General features: G+C 35.4%; 1 long non-coding RNA gene across 1 annotated transcript in view; it reads left to right on the forward strand.

The window, feature by feature from the left end:
- The first annotated feature begins 200 nt into the window (after positions 1 to 200).
- Positions 201 to 23,487, forward strand: part of LOC140609934 (uncharacterized) — a 223,599-nt gene continuing 200,312 nt past the window's right edge. Inside the window, exon 1 of the long non-coding RNA XR_012011690.1 lies at positions 201 to 343. This is a non-coding gene — a long non-coding RNA (uncharacterized lncRNA). The remainder of the gene's footprint in view (positions 344 to 23,487) is intronic.

Below are 23,487 nucleotides of genomic sequence, written 5' to 3' on the forward strand. Positions count from 1 at the left end.
ATGTGTCAGGCACCATCCTAAGCCTCTTAAGTACAGTGAATTAACTTAATCTTTATAAAAATGTATCATTTCATTATTTTTATTACCCCTATTTTACATACGAAGACAATGAAGAGTTTTGGTAAGAACAATTGAAAACACTCTGTCTTTTATTCCCTGCATTTCAAGCCCATCCTCTTTTGAAACTGTTCTAGGCATGTTTCATCCTCCTGGCAATGTGTCATGGAAATAGACACAAGCTGAATTTCCACTTCACTCAGAGGAAATCAAAGATTCTTTTCCTTCTCACCTGCCTCTCTCCAGGGAGCTCTTCATGAAGGTGACTTGATTGCCTCTCTACCCCGTGAGTCAGATGATCTGGTTTACTCCATGTTATAGTGTTTAGTATATTAAGCTATTTATGTGTTTTTCTATCATAAAGTTGACTTCAGGTTTATTGTGAAATCATGTGAATATAAAAGATGTTCATAATGACCATCCTTAGATGCTATAAAAGGAAATTCTTCACTTGTTCATTTGCTTCATTTATTCATTATCCATTAGTAAGCCACTTCCTTTACTGGAATATTAAGTTCACTGGGTATAGGAATGATATGACCAACCACCATGGGTTGTTCAAGACTGAGGGGTTTCCTGGAACTTGAGACTTTTACTGCTATAATCAGGAAAATGCTAGGCAACCTGGGCTGAGTTGGTCACTCTTTGCAGGAACCAGGCCTTTTTAGGTTTCCTCTCATATCATCAGCACTGACAAATTGCTTGATGCATACTAAGTGCTTAATAAATATTAATTGAATAATGAATGGATGCTAGTCTCTGTTTTAGGGATTAAGGGGAGAAAGTTTAAATCTAGTGGCAGAGACTTCAGACAGAGGGAACCCATCAACAGAACATGTGAAGTTCTGAAGTTGGGAACCCTTAGTACGTGGTTGTATAAGCACAGAGAAATCCATGCAGCTCACACGTAAACAAAATAAAAGGAAGGCTTGTTCTATAAACAAGAAAGGTATGTGTGATCCAGATCCTGGAGGACCTTATCTTTAATGCTAAGGAATTTAGTTTTTATTTTTCATAAGGGGGAGAAACTCAGTAATTTTAAGCAGGGGCACTGAATGATCATATTCCCACAAAGGTAGCTTTTTAGGCAAGAAGGAGGGTAAGTTAGAAGGTTGAAGGGAAGATGAAGTCATGAGTGTGGAGGGTAGAGGGAACAGGATTGTTTGTATGTAATAAGCCTGGCAGGAGATACTGAGAGATTTCTACTGAGTTGAAGATGATGGTGGAAAGAGAATAGCCAAACAAGAGAAAGCATTAAGTTTGAGAACCAGGTAGGCAGTAAAATTGAGTTTGTTCACCCTCATCTGAGGTGACTCCCATGATTCTCTCTTGGATGGTACCACTCACCAAGAAAAAGAATGAGGATGAGAAGAAGGACTACAGAGAAGGTAGACTTATCCAATTGGAGCTGGTTGAGTTTGAGTTGACTGTGTAAGATATTCAACAGAATAACTGAATCACCAGAGAGGAATATGTTCAATATATAAAGCATTTTCCCCAAAATGACAATAGCTACTGATAGTTATTTCTGATTCTAAAGAGAAGTATTTTCTTTTTTATATATAAATTTATTTTTTATTGTGTTCAATTTGCCAACATATAGAATAACACCCAGTGCTCATCCCATCAAGTGCCCACCTCAGTGCCCATCACCCAGTCACCCCCACCCCCCACCCACCTCCCCTTCCACCACCCCTAGTTTGTTTCTCAGAGTTAGGAGTCTTTCATGTTCTGTCTCCCTTTCAAACATTATATGGTCTCATTCATTTGGGGAATATAAAAAAATAGTGAAAGGGAATAAAGGGGAAAGGAGAAAAAATGAGTGGGAAATATCAGAAAGATAAGTATTTTCAATGAGAAATATTTATCATTCTTAAACAACAAAGTGAGTGTAACAGAGCATCCTACTCTATTATCCAGAAATGATTACCCTTAACATTTTGGTAAACACTATTTAGATGAACCCACCCATTGATCCCTTCATTCATCCATCCATCTTTCTATCCTAATGAGGTCATGGGAAACCTCCTTAACTTCTATCTCTGTGTTTTCTCATTAATTGCATGGCAATTGGCATCACCTGTAGTGAGAGAAGTCTATGAATTAATAAAAATGTAAAGCACTCAGAACAGTGCCTGGCCCAAGGGAAGTGCCATCTAAGTGCTAGCTATTATAACATACCATCTTTTTAAAATAAATGGATTGTATTATATACTGTTTTGTAACCCACTTTATTGTATATTATTATTTAATGGTCATGAATTTTAGTTAATGAAAATATCTTTCTACCCTGTTCTTTAACACTTTAGTCCAAAATTATTTTTTATTACTATAAGTTAAAACAAAACAAAAATGGAAAACCACCACCCCACCACCACAAAACATGTAATCAGGTCAGTAATTGAAAATGCTTTGACTTGGCATTCAACCAAAACTGAGAGCTGTAAGAGATAATTCATTACACATAGATCATTTTACACTGTGATTTATAAAAGAAATTAGCCAAAAGATTTTGGGGTTTTTTGGCCTTTTTTATTGTCCTTTGCTCTTCTGCATCCCCATTAATAATTCTTCTAACCTTTACTGTCTCATTGATCACCCGTCAGGTGAGATTTCTACCTCTCACCCTGGCAGCAGCTATGTGGTGCTGTATTTTCATTCATCTTCACTGTGCACTATAAAGATCTAAATTTGCTTCTGTGACTAAATAGGGGAATTTATACCTTTAGCCCAAACCACTTCCTTTTATTTCTCTAAAAGACAAACAAACAAACAAACAAAACAAAAAAACAAACAAAACAAAAGAAAAAACACCAAATGACTGTAATCTTTTACCAGAGGCACTTGAAAAATCAATTTTTCTCAGGGCTGAGAGTGAGGGCACAGAGAATTTTGTCACTGTATTGGAATTCTAACAAACTCTTCTGTCATCCTCTAGGAGTGGCTCAGTTAAAAAAAAGTTGTGTTATGATAACCTTTAGAAAGTCAAGTGATTGAAGTGCAGACATTCTGAGAAAAAATATAACCTCTAAAATATAGGATGTGAATAAAGCAATTTTTAAATTATGTGGTGAGGAGGCAAAAGAAATTAGCATTTCTTTTATAGCATTTGATGTATCTTTGCTGGTATGCTGTTCCTCCTGTTAACTGGGGAATACCTCTTTTAGCACAATTTATATTGACACTTTGCATTTATATAGTGTGTCTGGGGCCCTGAGCATTTTACTAGCATTAAGTGTAAATAGTGTGCCTAGAAGCCAGGTAACTGAATATTCCGATGTCACAGATGGAAAAGCACCAGCACAGAGAGATGTTATTACTCCAGGGTTCTTAGTCACTGTGAGAAACTGAAATTAGAGCTCCAAATATTTTTCCATGTTGAAAAACAAGTGACCTGGGCTAAAACGTCAAGTTGTATTTCTGCCTGCTTAGAATTTGGTTTTTGGGAAATTTTTGGATTCTACCACTTTCTGTCCTCATGCTTTGGATAAGGATGAACCCCGGGCTCGAAGGGTGAAAATGTGATCCAAACGTGACTACTTGGCATAGTCTATTTTCCTGACTACTCTAAAGGGAGCAATCTCTGAAAAATGATGTAACCACAGTTTGAACTGAGGTTGCAGAAAGTGTGTGCTCTAGACCTAGTGAGGCAAGGCTCTAGACCTACAAGAGGCAAGCAGTGAAAAATATTCTAAATGAAACCAACAGAGGTAAGCAGAGCCTAAATGGTAAGTCAGAGGTTATCTGTTGCCTCCTGGATCAAACTATGCCTGAAAATAGAATCCTGGAATTAGTAATATTAGTCACTAAATTATCTGAATTTCACCTAATAAAAGTGAATTTGTTTTAATCAGTGAACTCAAATAATCACTACACAAAGTTTTTAGAGTCTTTAAAAATGTAGTTTTAAGTTAGAACATAAAACAACCCTTAAAGCTTTTGTACCCTAGTGCGCATTTCACTGAAGTATCAAATGTTACTCACAAGAAAAAATTCTATTGAATACATAACAAAAGATAAGTACTTCAGTAATTCTACTGAAGTAGATTTTTTCCCATTAATTCCTGAAAGATATAGAAAATATCTGAAGTATATATGTGTAAGTGTATAGCTAGATTATTTTTAAGAATTCATTTTGAAGAGCTTCATATTGATTTTAATCATGATGTTCCCCGGGATGTAGCTATCAATTGCTCTAATGTTAGAACTAGAGCTTCCATTGTTTGTGTTTTATCCTAGACTTTGTTTTCCCACGAGTGTTCTTCAGACGGCCTGTTATTTTATAAAGTAGTGATGTAAGTTCATGCACTGCTTAGTCATAGGCAGGTATTTGGCAGAAGAATCCAAATGTTTGTATTTTAAAGGTCAAGGCCAGACGGGTAAGAAATGCACTCCAATTGCTTCCATGAGGTAACCTCCTCCCGCTGTGGGCGTGTTTCTGAGCCATACATCAATGTCTCCCCCCAAAAAACCTAAGAGGGATGTAGAGTTCATGTTTCTCATTAATCCTGATTAAGTATAGGACTTACTAGGCTAATGATGGGGCCTGACTAGCATAAAAAGTATGCAAATTGAGTTTCTCATCTTAGTCATTGAATGGATTTTGGTCTTGTGTAGCCTCGTTGTCCTCACTCTCCTGAGTGAATATCACAAAAGGGTACTATTGGCTACTATATGTGGCTCAGCATCCCCCCAGTCAGGTCTCTGTGCTGAGGCTACCCTCTTCTGAAAGTTGGGGGAAAGGTTTCAAGGGGGCAGCAGTTAGTAGAGGGCTAGGATACCTTTGCTGTGCCAGAACAAATACCTGAATGGTCAAATTGCAGAGTTTTATCATTGTGAAAAACAGCAAAGTGAGATGAAAGACTAACTTTCAGAGTAGTACGTTGAGGTGATTTGGAGTGCCCCCGAATGAAGTGACAGAGAACTGAGGATGTAGCATGAGGATGTGGTTGGTGCAGCATTTGGAAAGTGGAGGAGGTATAATTAACGTACTTACCACTGCTGAGATTACGATGACATGTAAGACATTGGCATTTGAATGTGCTCTCTCGTTCCATCCTCACAGCAATTTCATTAAACCCATTTCACACACACACCCCCCCCCAGTTTTAGCAAGGTTTTAGTTCATAATCATAATCCATCCTCCAGTTCATATTAGCAGGTACGTGGCTGAGCTGGCATCAAATATTGGTCTGTCTGCCTGTATTTGTAGCCATTCTACAGCTTCGTTCCATTTCCAGCAGTGTAAGAGCACCATTAGCACTATTAGAAGAATACGGGATAGTGGCATTGTCAACTGAGTGGGTCACCGAATGACCTGGATGAGAAAGAAGGAAGAAAATAAAATATTCCCCATATTCGCATTATGATCATGGTAATTGGTGTTTCCTTTTCACATTTGTCTCATTTGCATACAAGTGGGTGATATACATTGTGGAAATATCAGGGGAGACAGACGTCACCGGAGCAGGATGACAGCACAGACTGTGTGCATGGTATAGGGGAACCTTGGCCAGTTTTCCACGTGCAGACTCCTTTTTCTCATCAATAAAGTGAGGACTTTGAACAGATAAGGCTCTTGTACAAAGAATCTGTGCTTTGAGACTATAACACTATAATGAGCTGAGTCTTCCTTCTTCTCTGCTTCTTCAGAGATGAGCTTTACTAATTTTGTGCCAGATTCAAGGTAGTAATTAAACTGAATTCGCCAGTAGCTCTGAATGTGTGTTTGCAGCTGGCATCCATGCTGCCTAGTTACTGTTCGGGTGTGCCAGTTATAAATATTTACTGTGTCATATATAAATATCACTCATCCTTTTAGAATAAGTTTGTCCCATGCCTCTAGTCTTTTAGTGATTGCTTCTTTTAATTGTAGTAAAATAACATAAAATTTGTCCTTTTCATCATTTTAAAATGTACAAAGCAGCAGCATGACTTACATTCACATTGTTGTACAAACATCATCACTATTTCCAAATCTTTATCATCACACCAAACAGAAACTTTGTATTCACTGAACAGCAATTCTCCATTACCACAACCCCATTCCCTGATAATGTCTACATTCTGCCTCTTTGAATTTGTCTGTCCTGAATATTTGAGATAAGGAGATTCATGCAATATTTGTCTTTTTGAATCTGACTTCACCCAGCATGTTTGTAAGATTCATCTGTAGTGTAGCAAAAATCAGAACTTCATTTCTTTTTAAGGCTAAATAATAACCCATTACATATATATATATATATATACACATATATATGTGTGTGTATGTATGTGTGTGTATGTGTGTGTGTGTGTGTGTATATATATATATCTTGCTTTGCTTATCCATTCATCTACTGATGGGCACATAGGTTGTTTCCATCTTTTAGCTATTGGGAACAATGCTTCTGTGAATATGTCTGTACATGTATTTGTTTGAGTCTCTGTTTTTTGGAGTATACACATACAAGTAGAATTTTTGTATCTTGGGGAGACAATTTAACTTTTTAAGGAACTGCTTAACTGTTTTCCACAGAAGCTATGCCATTTTACATTGTCAGTGGCATTGAACAAAGGTTCTAGTTTCGCCACGTTCTTCTCACTGTGATTTTGATTTGCATTTCCCTGATGACTAATGCTGTTGAGCTTTTTTTCAAGTGATTATTGGTGATTTGTATAGGTTTTTTGAGAAATGTTTATTCACATCCAGCCCATTTTGAATTGGGTTGTTTGGTTGTTGCTGAGTTGGGGGAGTTCTTTTTATACCCTAGATATTAAATCCTTATTGGTTGCATGATTTTGCAAATATCTTCTCCCAATCTGTAGATTATCTTTTCACTTTGTTGCTAATGTCCTTTGATACACAAAACTTTAAAAATTTTAATGAGGCCCAGTTTATTTTTTTCTTTTGCTTCTTATGCTTTTGGTGGCATATCTAAGAATCTACTACCAAATCTAAGTTTATAAAGTTTTAACATTTTTTTTCTAATAGTTTTATGGTCTTGGCTCTTCTATTTAGGTCATTGACATATTTTGAGGTAATTTTTGTATATGGTATGTGATAAGAATCCATCCTTGTTTTCATGCATGTTGAAATCCATTTGTCCCAGCACCATCTGTTGAAGATAGTACTCTTCCCATTAAATGAACTTGGCATCCTTGTCAAGAATCAACTGGGAAGAATCCCTAGGTACCTCAGCAGTTTAGCATCTGCCTTTGGCCAAAGGCATGATCCTGGAGTCCTGGGATCAAGTCCCACATCAGGCTTACTGCATGGAGCCTGCTTCTCCCTCTGCCCCCCCCCCCTCTCTCTCTCTCTGTATTTCTCGTGAATAAATAAATAAAATCTTTTTAAAAAATCACCTGGGAAAAGATGGTTGGGATTTATTCTGGATTCTCAATTTTATTCCATCGGTCTGTATGTTGATCTCAATGCCAGCATTACAACTGTTTTGATTATTGTAGCTTTGTACCAGTGATTGCTTTTTAGAGGTAGTAAGAGTGCCCACTCTCTGTATTTTGCTCTCCCATCTCAGATATGCTATTTTGGATCTATGTAAATTAAAACTCCAGTCAACCAAGTTTACAATACCTGCAGATTACTAGAGTTCTGGACCCTCCCTTAAGAAACACTTTGGATTTAGTACATCTGTTTTCTAATGTTCAGCCTACACCAGTGACTTATTCTCTCATTTTTATTCTCTGAACAGAACTTTAGATAATTCATTAGGTAAAAACCAGAAGTGTTCTGGTTGAAGGGCAAGGAGGTAAAGTCCTATAGGTCCTTAAGTCCCTAAGTCTCCTGAATCTACATGCCATTAAGGTAGTAGGTGACACTGTTTTAAAACCTTCAGCCTCAAGATATTTTTATTTAATTTTTCTATTAAGTTTTGTATGGTTGTAATTTCCTTTCTTTTATAATTTCCATTTTTTAAAAAGATTTATTTACTTATTTATTCATGAGAGATAGACAGAAAGAGAGAGAGAGGCAGAGACATAGGCAGAGGGAGAAGCAGGCTCCATGCAGGAAGCCCGATGCAGGACTCGATCCCGGATCCCAAAATCATGCCCTGAAATGAAGGCAGATGCTCAACTGGTGAGCCACCCAGGTGTCCCTGTATGTTTGTAATTTTCTGAAATTGACCCTCCATATAACCTGAGAATTATGTTACCTTAAAAAAAAACCAAAACAAAACAAAACAAAGACTACATTATTGATTTTCCCCTTTATTATTAGCTTTAGGGAAAAAAAGATGTTAGCCTATATATTTACACGTAGTTATAACCCACGGTTTATATACCACACAGTACTTTTAGTCTTTCACTGAAGCATCTCCAAAGAGTGAACAATTCATATGTGACTCTGCGGACAGTTTCACCACATGGATCACCTTGAGCATCATGTGTTAAATGAGAGTACAAAACACCTACCATGTAGCCATGGCTGCAGCCAAGTTCATCTTTCCTAAGGACATGCACTTTGAGTATCACTGAATATACAGAATGACAAATCAAACTAGTGGTTAATTCTATCACACAACAGGACCAAAATTATAATTTTTTCAAATAATGTTATGATATGCTCCATAAATTCACTAAGGTGACCCAGGGGTGTTGTTTTGAATTTACTTTAGCCTCACTTATTGTTACTTACCTGGATAAACGAGAACTGATGGTTCTTCAAATACTAAGAGTAAATTACAGTTATGGAGAACACAAATGCCTAATTACATCTAGGCAAGGTCTGTTTCCTTTTATAGAGCTAACTGGTGGAAAGCATTGTTTTTAATTTATGAATGAATATGCATGGGACTCTTAGCTTTCCTATTTACATAAACTTGATAGAAAATCTTTAGCAAAGTACCTAGAGAAGGTTTAGAAAATGCAAACCATAGCCAAAGTAAATAAACAAACAAACAAACAAACAGTGTCCATGGATGCCTATGTGGCTCAGCGGTTGAGTGTCTGCCTTTGGCTCAGGGTGTGATCCCGATCCCAGGATGGAGTCCCTCTTTGGGCTCCCTGCAAGGAGCCTGCTTCTCCCTCTGTCTGTGTCTCTGCCTCTCTCTGTGTCTCTCATGAATAAATAAATAAAATCTTTAAAAAAAAAACAACAGGGATCCCTGGGTAGCGCAGCGGTTTGGCGCCTGCCTTTGGCCCAGGGCGCGATCCTGGAGACCCGGGATCGAATCCCACGTCGGGCTCCCGGTGCATGGAGCCTGCTTCTCCCTCTGCCTGTGTCTCTGCCTCTCTCTCTCTCTCTCTCTCTCTCTCTCTCTCTGTGACTATCATAAATAAAAAATTAAAAACAAAAAATAAAATAAAAAAATAAAAAAACAACAGTGCCCAAATAGCAAATGATTTAAACCAAAAAAATGCTATTTTTATTAGCCTTTATTAATTCACTAGTCAACACGCAAAACTAGTACCAGTTGAATGTGATTATAAGGCTGTGTGCACTTGTGTTAAATAATAAATCAGTTAATGTTGGTTAATTAAATGCTGGAAAAGACACTTAAAATTTTGGCTCATAAATATCCATTTATTCTTTAGGGTTTTATTAACTTAGTTTGAACTTTTCTTAAAATTCATTCTATTAGGTCAATAAAACTTATAAAGAATTTGTCCACAAGATTAAGGAATGAGAGAAGTTTAGAAGTTTCTGTAAATAGAAATTTCACTTACCTTGATTAATATGTTGAGTATTAAGTTGTATATATTAAAGCTCATTGAATTGTATGGAGAAGACATAAATGAGTCTATGGGTGTGGGGCTAGAGTCTGATATTTTGGGACAGAGTTGTGCTGACTAGCAGTGTGAGCATTAACTTTATATGATAAATCCCATCTCGCTGAGAATTGAGGTGACGCCCCTTATACCAATAAATATTTTACATTCAGTATTTTCTTTACCAGGGTCACTGGAATTTCATAAAATTGTAAGTTTTAGAATGGTGATATGTCCTTTGCTCATGTCATCCCATTCAGAGATAGACTTTGAGACTACCAATAGTTGTGTCTTTCTCCGTGTTGTTGGGAACATACTATGATGCCATAGCTCTAAGAGACTTCTCTAAGTAGAATACAAGTTTGTAGAAGTGTTACCATTTTTCTTTAAAAAAAAAAAAAAAAAAAAAAAAGCTTTACTCTTACTCTCAGGGCAATAAGAACAACAAAGGCATATCATCTCTGTATAGGAAAAGCACTCAGCAATTCAGCCCTGTACTTTTGTCAAGTTACCTATCCACAGCTTCTTCTATACTTAGGCTTGGACTTATAAGGACAAGGGAAGTGATCAATAGTTACCTTGGCTTCATAACTCAAATATAGTAATACTAACATAGAAGCAAGATTTAGCATAACTAAATTTGAATCAATAATATTTGATTTCTACCCAGAAGAAGCAAACAGAATTTACACAAATGTCTACTTATTATGAGCAGTAGGCTGTTAATTTTCACAGTAACCCTTCAAGAGTTTGATTATTATCCACTGTTTGGTAGATTGTAGGTCCCATGAGAACAAGGAATATGTCAATGTTGTACAAAGTAGGCCTCAGATATCATTTGTTAACTAATTATGTCAGAGAAGTTAAGTAATTTACCTAAAGATCATAGTAGAGCAGAGATTTCCAGATTTTTCCATATTAGTACCTATTAACCTTAGGTTTAATTTTAAAAATAAAATATCAGCTTTGGCCTCATCAACCTCCCTTTTTTTTTTTTCCCTTTCTTCCATCTTTACTCAATTTTCCTTTCAGATCAAGAACTTGGGAGGTTCGTTGTTCCTATGGGCCACAGTTAGCCAAGGTAACTGGAAACAGACACAGCAGACTATGACTTCTTAGCCAGAAGATTTATTGATCAAGATATTGGTCACAGAGGAAAAAGAAAATGTGATTGGAAAACAATAAGGAACTTTAGAATAAAGGAACAATTAGGATAAAGAAGTAATTAAGATGAGTCACAATCATAGTCACATAAGAAGAAGGTCAAATTGAATGTAAACTAGGAACCCAGAGAAAATATTACATTCATTAAGGACATTATATTTGAAATTAGAAAATTTGGGTTCACATTATATTTCTGTCATTTCAAGTTAAGTGCTTAAATTAGATAAATTACTCAGTTGTTTCATCTGTAAAGCATGTATTATATACCTAACATTATTTTAAGGATTAAATAAAATAATCTGTGTAAGGTATTTGTAGAATGCTTATCACATAGTAGGTGCTCAATAAATTCCGATGATGCTTGGATCCATAAAGCCTTAGCCAGCTAACAATTAATTAGGAAGGAAATAATGATTTTTAAAGAGATATATTAGTTTTGAGAGTCCTCATTTTGTGTCTCCTAGCTCTTAAGTGATAGGTGTACAGATTTGACCTTAGAATATACATTTCATCTACGTCTTGCTAGTCTGTAGATCATAAGAACTCTCAGGGTTCCCACAGTACCCCCTACTCTACTGACCCACTCAGTCCTGCTCTCCCAGAGTGCCCCCATGTTCCTCTTTACCTCATCAAGGCTATCATTCCCTCATTGAAGATAGGTTCTCAACTAGGTGTTCGGGGTGAAGTTCTTATTAAAGTAATTAACTCAAATATATGAGCATTTAATAATATTCATCTCTTCTAGCTTTGTTTTTCATAATTCTAGAAATGAATTTATTTAAATAACATTGTATATTATAAGTGCATATTAGTGAGACAAAATAACGAGTTCCAGTTAATATACAGAGATTTTCATGAGTAATGTTGAAGTCATATCTCTTGTATTTACAGACAACTAAGTGCTAGTAACTTTTATTTCTAAGTGTTCTGAGCAAACAGCTGCACATATTTTTATTACAATCTCCCTCTCAAATTATTATGAAGTTTCAGATATTTGTGTTTCTGTATACAGACCCAGCCAAATCTTTTGATTAATCATTATATAAGTTAATTTGCTACTGCAAAGTTATACAGTCCATCCAAGTCAAGGCCAAAGGAAGCTTGAAAAAATTGGTAATTCTCCTTTGGTGACTAGCTTACAGTCTAACAATCTGGTACTCCACTAGAATGAACTAGCAGTAGTACTGCTTAATTGGACATGTTAACTATCCATTTTGATAACTGTGTGAGTTTAACTGTACTGTCTGGGAAAAGAATTATGGGCTTAAGCTGTGAGTACTCAAGCCTGCATTAGGTTGCAGCCACCGGCCTGCAGCCGGTGGAGTTGGTCTGCAGCTCCATGGAGAAAGGCAAAAGACCATTCCTAGGTAATTCTTTTTCTTCTCCATCTTTTCAGAATTGTTGCTCTACATGTGACTGGGCAAATGCACTGTGTCTTGCAGGCTACTTGATTTTGTGCAAAGTGACCTATTTCATCTATTTATCTATTTTGAAAATAATTTCCCTATTTTCTTGATAGCAGACTTATTCTTCTGTTCTTTGTACTTTCAGAAATCTTTTAGAAGCACAGGTAAATATCTTTAAGATAAAGGTAGTTGAATGTTTGCATTTTCTTTTCGAAAAGCCATCGTTTAGGTCAAGTTGCTTTTCTTTCTTAAGTTGATGCAGATATTATAGAGCTGTGGACTGTTTTAGTTGTCCACAGCAAATCATCACCCCCAGAAGATGCAAAAGGATCATCTAAATCTGCTATGAATATTTGACAATTGACTTTAATATTTCTAGTGACTCTGCTGGGAAGGTATTTTCCTTCTTCAAGTTTTCCATAATAATTGGTTCACACATCTTTCATGAAATTTATTAATAGCTTACATTTGTATTGAAGACACTTGGCATTTATGAATTTAATATAAGTGGTCTTGACTGTTTGCAGATGACCCTGATAGTCCATGACATGCTTTGATTTGAAATTTTGCTGAGGCACATATTTAAATTGAACACATAGACAAGCTGATGTGTGAGAACAAGTCACATAGCTTACGGGAATTCTAGCTCATTGCCTGACACCTACATCTCAACATACTTATACTGTGCTCTCTTCACTGAATATATGGTAATTCCTCTGCAGTAATTAAAACCTTTGCTACTTTGTGGAAAGTGGCCATAAATCAGATAAAAATCTTCAATGAAATTTTAAAGGTCAATATACATTCTGAATACATGCAGAAAGAAAACCAAAATAAAACACAATTCCAGAGGACTTCAGGGATCTGTACAAACTAGCGTTCATTCACAAAGTGGGTATTTCTGAAGGTAACAGTATATCCATTCACAATTGTAAGGGTTTATTTCAGGAATGGAAAGCATGATTCAATTCTAACAGCAACTCTGACTGACTGAGGAAGATGTCAACCTATTATATTATGTCTTATGTTAAAATTATTTGTATATCTTTCTTGCCTTCTTTCCTTCTATCACACAAAAATAAATTGCAAAGTTCATATAGAAGTCATCATTTCATTATCCAACATCCAACTCTTTTCTTCTCACTTCCTAACAGAAATCACAGTTTTCTTTCTTTGGTCTTTCACTAAACAGGCACATTCTTTGATGTGGAGGTAGGGACACTGAATCTTCTAAGTCAATGACTGGCATTCGTACTGCAGTATATTCCTGGTCCAGAATAGCTATATTAAATTAGCCCCACCCAAAGAAAGAGAAAAGTTTACATTTTATAATTAGGGGGATGTTTCACTGTGTGTTTCTGTGCTCTTGTCTCCCCCGGCCCCCAGTTTCTCCCTAGGTCTCCTGATCCCTCCCTCCTCATTCATGTATTCACTAACAAATACTAGGTATGAACAGAATAGCATATAATTACAATTGTCCTAACGGTCTCCCTGTTACCAAAAGAGGAACTTAATTTATGGTGTATCTCATGTTGATGGTATCAGAATGAAGTATACCAGAAGCTGTTATTGCGGAGTAAACTGGTAAGACTCTGGGTCCTGGGGCCTTGACCTAACCCCTCCCAAAGCTGTTGTTGAAGGCTCTTGGTCTCTTGGCAAGAAAGAATTCAAAGATGTCCAGATGCAGTAGTTGAATGGGACAAATTGGAAAAGGCTATTAAAGAGGAGGGTACACTGTCTGGTTCTGAGAGCAGGCAGGAGGGAGAAAGAGAAAGAGAGAGCGAGAACTGATGAGCAAGAGAGAGCTAGAGCAGTGAGCTATGCCCTCTGGGCTTCAAGTTTGTGTCTTTTGTTGACAGTTATTAATGTGATGGAATATTGTTACTTGGGGCAGGAATTTCTTGGAAGCAGGGCTCCATACCTTTTCTTCCTTGTTTGGTTAGGAATTTCCTGTCATGGCACCCACCATCTTGGTCCTGTCTGGTTTGATCTGGCTCCTTGTGGCATGCTGCCAGAACAGGCCTCTGATTCCCACCCCATCTGTCCCTGATGTACCTCTTAGCTGGCCATCAGGCATCTTGTTACAACCTAACTGCCTACCTAGTATTGTGTCTGTAGTTTCATACTTAAGTCATTTATTCAATCACAACAACAACAACAAAACTATCCTCTCTCAAGAATTCTAGTTATGTGCATGATATAGTCTTTCTCTTTTAAACTATGTGAGCCCTATATTCTGTTTCTAGCAGACAAGTTTTCTAGCTGGTATTCTCACTGAAGGTAGAGACTTTGCCATTTTCATCTTGGGGGTACTTATAGTACTTAGAACAGTTTTTGCATTTAAAAAATATTTACATATAAAATCTCTATAATCTTGATGTAGGTACATCAGTTTCTCTCCAAAGAAATTTACTTCTTAAAAAAAAAAAAGAAAAAAAAAAAAGAAATTTACTTTTTCCCCAAGCCTGTGACAAGTCCCCTTACTACTCTACTCCCACTACCTTACCAGTAATGCTTCTGATCAGTCCTACAAAATATCCATCACATTGTGAAATATGTTAGCTTTAAATTTGTATAATGAAAGCCTCATAAGAATAAGAAACAGCCAAAACTTAACTGCAAGTGTGAAAAAAAATTTCATTCAAATAGTTTTGTCTATATGGTCACACATTGAGCTGTTGATTTTCATTATTGCTTTGTGCATGCATGCCCAAGAAACCTATAAATCTGTTAAGTTCAATTAAACAACTAATTATTTCACCAGAGAAAAAACAGTAAACCACTTATTTGACTGGATTGGTCAGCCAGTTCAATGGAAATAGCAAATCCACCATTTTGGGGGGGATAAAATTGACTGGATGTGTTTTTCCCTAACGATAAAGAAAAGGAAAGGATTTTACAAAATTGACTGAATCCATCAATTATTACAATATTCTGGAGATGTAGTCTTATTCAGCATTTCAACATCAGTGTCATAGTTCCAAATATGGTAACACAGTTTAAAAAAAAAAAACGTTTCTGAAGGAGATGATAAAAAGAAATGGATTTGAAGAGAAAATTGATGACACTTTTCCAGAGTTGATGAAAAGATAGCTTCTTACATACTCAAGAAAACTGTGTAAACAGATCTTGTTTTTATGAAGTAGGGGACCATCCACATGTTCCTTTTCAGATAAGACCAGGGAAGAAGAGTTTACCCAGAGAAGCCCAAGAAGGACTAGTATAAAGTATAATCAAAGAGGAAATCTGGAAGTAAAGAAATAATAATAAACATTGCATCTGTGGCATGAGATAAGATTCCAAGTAGAAAAAAAATCTTGAGGGGCACCTGGGTGGCTCAGTGGTTGAGCATCTGCCTTTGGCTGTCATGATCCTGGGGTCCTGGGATCAAGACCACCATCAGGCTCCCCACGGGGAGCCTGCTTCTCCCTCTGTCTATGGCTCTGCCTCTCTATGTCTCTCATGAATAAATAAATAAAATCTTTTAAAAAAGAAAAAATCTTGATGTCAGGAGGCAGAAAATATGAGATTGGGGCAAAGTATTCAGGAAAGATGCTTTTAACAATATGGCCATACCTAAGACCCATTTGTGTGGTGTTTTAAGATGTACCCAGATGTTTTCCCCTTTTACATCCACACTAACCTTTTTGTGATATTTTGTTTTCTTCTTTTTTTTTTATTTTTATTTTTAGAGAGACAGACAGACAGATAGCAGGGATTGGGCAGAGGGAGAAGGAGAAAGAGAATCCTAAACTGACTTCACACCGACTCGACACCAAGTGTGGAGCCTGATGAGGTGCTCCATCTCATGACCTAAGACCATGACCTGAGCTGAGATCAAGAGTCAGACGCTCAGCTAACTCAATCACCCAAGGGGCTCATACTTTATTTTCTTATTTAGAGCCTCACCTGCCTTAATTACTCTTTTTAAAATGTTTTCTTTCTCTTTTCCTTTTCTCTGCTTCTCTGCTCTCTCTGATGAAGAGGAGGTACTCTTCTTAAATTCCAAATCTAACACTGTCTACCTGCTTATTTCATTCCTTTTGCAAGGATTTCATGCTCAGAAGTTTTCATAAACGAGGTAAATAAACAGAATTACCTGGTGGAAGATATAAGGAGTTTGTGAGGGTTATGATGAAATAGAAATATACAAAAATGTATTTATATACATATAAAATCAAATTCTAAAGAGTTCTGTGCTGGCTAAATAAGCACATCTGTTGGCTCCATTGGGCTCACTGATCAGAATTTGTGACTTCACCTTTTTCAAACATTTGAAGGTTACTCTTTCTCCTCCTTTCTCCTGCCCATAGAACTATCTTTGAGAAATACTTCCTTCCTTCAAGCACTAATCACTGAATATTTCACTTTCATTGCCCTTTCTGCCCTCACCATTCTTACTTCATAGCATCTTTTTTCTGTTCTTTTCACAATATCTTTTTTTAAGGTTGTGTTTATTTATTCATGAGAGACACACACACACAGAGAGAGAGAGAGGCAGAGACACAGGCAGAGGGAGAAGCAGGCTCTATGCAGAGAGCCCAACGTGGGACTTGATCCAGGTCTCCAGGATCAGACCCTGGGCGGAAGGCGGCACTAAACCGCTGAGCCACCCGGGCTGCCCAATATCATTTTTTTAAATTGTAATATAATTGGCATACAGTGTGGTATTAGTTGCAGGTATACAGTATAGTGATATGGCAATTCTATACATAATGCTATGCTCACCACAATAAGTGTAGTCATGATCTGTCACCATATAATGCTACAATATTAATAAATTTGCACCTTTTAATTCTCTCCAGCTATTTTGCCTATCCCCCAAACTTCTCCCTCTGTCAGCCACCAGTCTATTCTCTGTATTTGTGATTCTGCTTCAGGGTGGAAGGGGGTTTTCCTTATTTTGGTGTTTTAGATTCCACATATAAGTAAAATGTGATATTTGTCTTTCTCTAACTTATTTCACTTAGCATAACACCCTCTATATTCATTCATATTGTCACAAATGGTGATATCTCATCCTTTTTTGTGACTAATACTCCATTTTATATATTTTTTATATATCTCATATATTCTATTATATGTGTGTGTGTGTGTGTGTGTATCCTTTTGCATGTATCCTTATGTATATATCCTTTTTCAAGTTAGTATGTTTGGGTAAATACTTAGGAATATAATTACTAGAATTATGGTATTTTTATTTTTGAATTTTTGAGAAACCTTCATACTGTTTTCTGCAGTGGCTGCACCAATTTACATTCCCACCAACACTGCATGAGAATTCCCTTTTCTCCCACATCTTCACCAATACCTGATATTTCTTGCCTTTTTCATACTAGCCATTCTGATAGTTGTAAAGCTATACCTCATTATAGCTTTGATTTGCATTTGCCTGATGATTAATGATATTGAGCATCTTTTCATGTGACCATTGGCTATCTATAGGTCTTATTTGGAAAAATGTTTATTGAAGTTCTGCCCATTTTTAATTGTATCATCATCATCATTATTGTCATTATTATTTTGATGTTGACTTGTAGAAGTTCTTTCTAAATTTTGTATATTAACCTCTTATTGGATATATCATTTGCAAATACCTTCTCCCATTTCAGTAAGATACTTCGCATTTTGTTGATGGCTTATCTCACTGGGCAAAAGCAGAGTATCATTAATATGAAAAAAATGAATTTAATTGAAAAATATACAGTACAGTTAAGTACTAAAAGCAGTATACCTGACTCTTGTGCATCTGTTACATTTAAGAAGTGCTAATATTTTTCCACCTTTGATTCCTATATGCTTTTCCATGGGAAATAAACTTAAAGACCTACTTCTATTCTCTTTCCATTCTTAGAGATAACGAGTAACTTGAAGTTTATGTCTATCATTCCTGTGTATTTTTAAATTCTTTACTTTGTTTTAATGGGTAGCTAGCTAGATTTATATAACCTAATTCTTCCACTCACTGACCTTGTGACCTTCGGTGATTCATTCACTCTACCTATGATTCAGTTTCCTACTCTGTAAAATGGGAAATATAATAGGACCTATAAGTTTGTTGTAAGAATTAAATGGGTTTGATTAAGATGCTTTGAACAGTGTCTGACATGTATTATTGTATAACTTTGCCACCATATTGCTATTTTGGTTTTGCTTTGAATTATATATTTATTTATAACATTATTATTATGACTCTTATTATTATTAAAGCCTAGTTGCCTGACAGTGTTACAAGTAACTTCCCTAGTCAGCAACTCATCATTTAATTATGTTTTATGATAACTTTTTTCATATACAAAATTTTAATTTCAACATAGACAAACTTGATGTTTACCTTTATGGTTTGTACTTGTGACTTACTTAAGAAAATACTTTCTAGTCTAACATGTAAACTATATTCTCTTATATTTTCTTGTAAGTTATTTGCATTTGGCAATTCTAATTCTAATCCATCTGGAAATGGTGTGCAATAGGGATCTAATTTTATCATTTCCCACCTGAAGAACAAATTTCTCTGTATCATTTATTGAATGGATCTTCCTTTCTTTACTAATTTGCTATACCTGCTTCTTCTGTCATATTCCATATTCCTATTTATGTTTGTATGTTTTTAAGCCTACACATTTTGTGTCATTGATCTACTTGTCTTTTCTTAAAAAAATTTCAGCCCTCGGTATTTGCAGTTTTCATTCTTGTGAGTCTTCAAAAATGTCTTTGCTTTTGGAAGTTCTTGAAACTTTTTTTGTCTTTCCAAGTATCTTCTTTTTTAAGTGTGGGTTCCTTGAAGCTAAGAACCAATTATATATCCTGTGTGCATATAATCTTATTGTGCCCCTTTTAAAGGCTCAAATACCTAGGGAAAGAAATTTTAATGAAAAACAAGTTTAGTTGAAACTTAGAGTATTTATAGTTAAGTTTTTAGATATTCCAGAACCCATTAGTTGTCTAGGAAAGATAAAACGCATAACTTTTTTTATTATTAGAAATAAAATACCTTGAAATGACCATGCCACTTTTCTCGTTTAGGGCAAACGGTACCAATCTATTTTGCAGTATCATTTACAGCATCACAGCCCATTCCTTTCTGGATATAAAAGAATATATCACATTTCACAGATTTGAGTCTGCAGTGGATTGATTTGTTGCTATGGACTTTAAAAATCCATTAAGGAAGGAGTCAGAAATAATGAATTAATTTGAAATCTTTTGTTGGTACGGATGAAGTGAGAAACATATTTATAAAACCATTAATCATACTTGAAAATATACTTGAAAATGAATCAGAAGACAGATGTAATAACTGTATTTTCATTTTGCTATCCCCTTAGAAGTCCTAGCACTTTGGAAAGCCTTATTTAAATGTTGCTGAATATTACTTGTTTTTCCATTTCCTTTATTTTGATAAATATATCTTGTCATGGAGCTATCTGTGCCACCGTGAGAAGTAGATTGTTACCTAATATTAGTCTGTACCTGGTTTAAATGAATAAAAAAATAAAAAAAACAATAAAATACATAATCATAAATCAGGCCAAACATAATTCAAAACATGGAAAAAACTCTCTGAGATCACAGCCCCCAGGTATTAAAGTCAACTATATTCTAAACTTCCTACAAGCACCATTCCTTGACTCTTCAAACCATAGTTATAAGGCTGCTGCCCCTAAAATAAGAAAAAGTTTCAATATGATATTTAGCTGGTATTTGACTGAAGTAAATAAAGGAGAAGCTGTATCTGAAAATGAAATGATGGAAAAAGAAAAAAAAATGACAGCAAAATAGGAATAGAAAGAAACTCCCTAACTATGACAAAATATTAAATAAAAATCAAGAGTGAATGTCTTACTAAAAAGCATTCCTATTAAAATCAGGAATCTGATATAGTCATTATCATCATTATTCAGCATCTTTTTGGAAGTTCTAATTAATACATTAAGACAAACTGCATTCAATATTACAAACATTTGTAAGGACAAACTTTTTTTGTTATTCACAGATGATATGATCATATACTTCCCAAATAAACAATTCTGTTAAAACCAATATGAAAATTCAGTAAAGCAGCTAGATTCAAGATAAATACCACAAAAGAAGCAATACTTTTTCTTTATGTTAACAATAACCAGTTAGAAATTAAAATGGGAAAAAAAATCATTCATCACAGACAAAAATTTCAAAGAGCTAAAAATAAATGAAACAAGAAAGTATAAGATCTAGTTAAAAGTAAAGCATAAAATTTGATTGATGGGCACTAAATAAGACTTGACTAATGGAGATATATATACTCTGAAATCAAAATATTATAAATAAGTCAATTCTTTTCAAATTAATGTATGACTGTACTATAAATATTTGGCAAATCACTGCATACATGAATGTTTTGACTGTCAACTGTAGCTTTTTTTTTCATTCAAGTATAATTAGCATACAGTGTTATATTAGTTTCAAGTGTCCAATATAATGATTTAACAATTCTGTACATTACTCAATATGCATCCTGATAAATGTATTCTTAATCCCCTTCACCTGTGTCACCCGTCCCCCCACCCACCTCCCCTCTGGCAACTACCATTTTGTTCTCTATTTTTAAGAATCTGCTTTTTTGAGACTTTTTTCCTTTGTTCCTTTGTTTTGTTTCTTAAATTCCACATATGAGTGAAATTATATGGTTTTTGTCTTCCTCTGACTAACTTATTTTAGTTAGTATTATATTCTCTACATCCATCCATGTCCTTGAAAATAGTAAGATTTCATTCTTTTTTCTTTTGAAGATTTCATTTATTTATTGATGAGAGACACACAGAGAGAGAGGCAGAGACATAGAAAGAGGTAGAAGCAGGCTCCATGCAGAGAGCCAATGTGGGACTCGGTCCTAGGACTCTGGGATTATGCCCTGAGCCGAAGGCAGACACTCAACCACCTAGCCACCCAGGCATCCCTTATTCTTTTTTTCTGACTGAATGATATTCCATTGTATATCTATACCACCTCTTCTTTATCCATTCATCTGAGGATGGACACTTGCTTCCATATCTTGGTTATTATAAGTAATAGTGAAATTAACATAAGGGTGTATATATCTTTTCCAACTAGTGTTTTTGTTTTCTTTGGGTAAATACACCCAGTAGTGGAATTACTGGATCACACCATATTTCTACTTTTAATTTTTTGAGGAACCTCCATACTGTTTTCCACAGCAGCTACACCAGCTTTCTTTCACTCCATCCAATAATGCATGAGGGTTTCTTTTTTCTGTGTCCACTCCATCCACTTGTTATTTCTTGTGTTTTTTATTTTAGCCATTCTGACAGGTGTGAGATGATATCTCATTATGGTTTTGATTTCCCTGATGATTAGTGAAGTTTAACATCTTTTCATGTGTTTGTTGCCCTCTGTATGTCTTCTTTCGGAAAATATCTATTCAAGTCCTCTGCCCAATTTCTGATTAAGTTATTCATGGTGGGTTTTTGGTTTTGAGTTGGATACACTATTTATATATTTTGGTTATTAACCACTTATCAGATGTATCATTTATAAGTATCTTCTTACATTCAGTGACTGTCTCTCTATTTTGTTGGTTATTTCCTTCACTATGCAAAAGCTTCTTATTTTGGTGTAGTCCCAACAGTTTGATTTTGTTTTTGTTTTCCTTTCCAAAGGAGGCATACCTAGAAAAATATCCCTATGGCTGATGTCATGAAGATTGCTGCTTATGTTTTCTGCTAGGAATTTTATGATTTCAGGTTTTATATCTAGGTCTTTAATCTCTTTCAAGTTTATTTTTGAATATGGCATAAGAAAATTGTCCAGTTTCATTCTTTTGCATGTAGCTGTCCAGTTTTACCAACACCATTTGTTGAAACTTTTTTCCATTGTATACTCTTGATTATTTTTATTGTGGATTAATTGACCATAAAACCATAGGTTTATTTTTGGACTCTCCATTCTCTTGATCTATGTGTCTGTTTTTGTGCCAGTACCATACTGTTTTGATTACTACAGTTTTGTAGTATATCTTCAAATCTGGGATTGTGATACATCCAGTTTTGGTCTTGTTTTCAAGATTGCTTTGGCTATTTGGGGTATTTTGTGGTTCCATACAAATTTTATGATTATTTGTTCGAGTTCTGTGTAAAATGCTATTGGTATATTTTAATAGAGATTGCATTAAATTTGTAGATTGCTTTGGTTAGTAAGGACATTTTAACAATATTTTTCTCCCAACCCATGAGCATGGGATATCTTTTCATTTATTTGTGTCACCTTCAATTTATTTTAATAATGTATTAAAGGTTTCAGAGTATAGATCCTTTACCTCCTAGGTTAATTTTATTCATAGATCTTTAGAATTTTTTTTTATTTTTATTTACTTATGATAGTCAGAGAGAGAGAGAGAGACAGAGACACAGGCAGAGAGAAGCAGCCTCCATGCACCGGGAGCCCCACGTGGGATTCGATCCCGGGTCTCCAGGATCGCACCCTGGGTCAAAGGCAGGCTCCAAACCGCTGCGCCACCCAGGGATCCCTATTCATAGATTTTTAAATTGTTTTTGGTGCAATTGTAAATGGAATTGTTTTTGCAATTTCTCTTTCTGCTACTTTACTATTGATGTCTAGAAAAGCTATTGATGTCTAGAAAATATACTTCAGTATATTAATTTTGTACCCTGTGACTTTTCTGAATTCATTTGTCAGTTCTAGTTTTTTGGTGGTCTTTAGGGTTTTCTATATATTGTATCATGTCACAAATAATGGAAGTTTTACTTCTTCCTTACCAATGTTTATTTCTTTTTCTTGTGTAATTGCTGTGGCTAGAATTTCCACTATTGTGTTGAATAAAAATAATAAGAGTGGACATCCTTGTCTTGTTCCTGATCTTAGTGGAAAAGCTCTCAGTTTTTGATATTGAGTATGATAGCTGTGGGCTTTTTATATATGACATTATTATGTTGAGGTATATTCCCTCTAAACCTAACTTGTTGAGGGTTTCTATTAAAAAAAGGATGTTGTAATTTGTCAAATGCTTTGTATGCATCTGTTGAAATGATCATACAGTTTTTGTCTTTTCTCTTGTTAATATGATGTATCACATTGATTGCTTTACATATATTGAACCACCCTTGAATCCTAGGACTGAATCCCATTCAGTCAT

The sequence above is a fragment of the Canis lupus genome, chromosome 19 (assembly GCF_048164855.1).
Source record: "Canis lupus baileyi chromosome 19, mCanLup2.hap1, whole genome shotgun sequence".
Taxonomy (NCBI): Eukaryota; Metazoa; Chordata; class Mammalia; order Carnivora; family Canidae; genus Canis; species Canis lupus.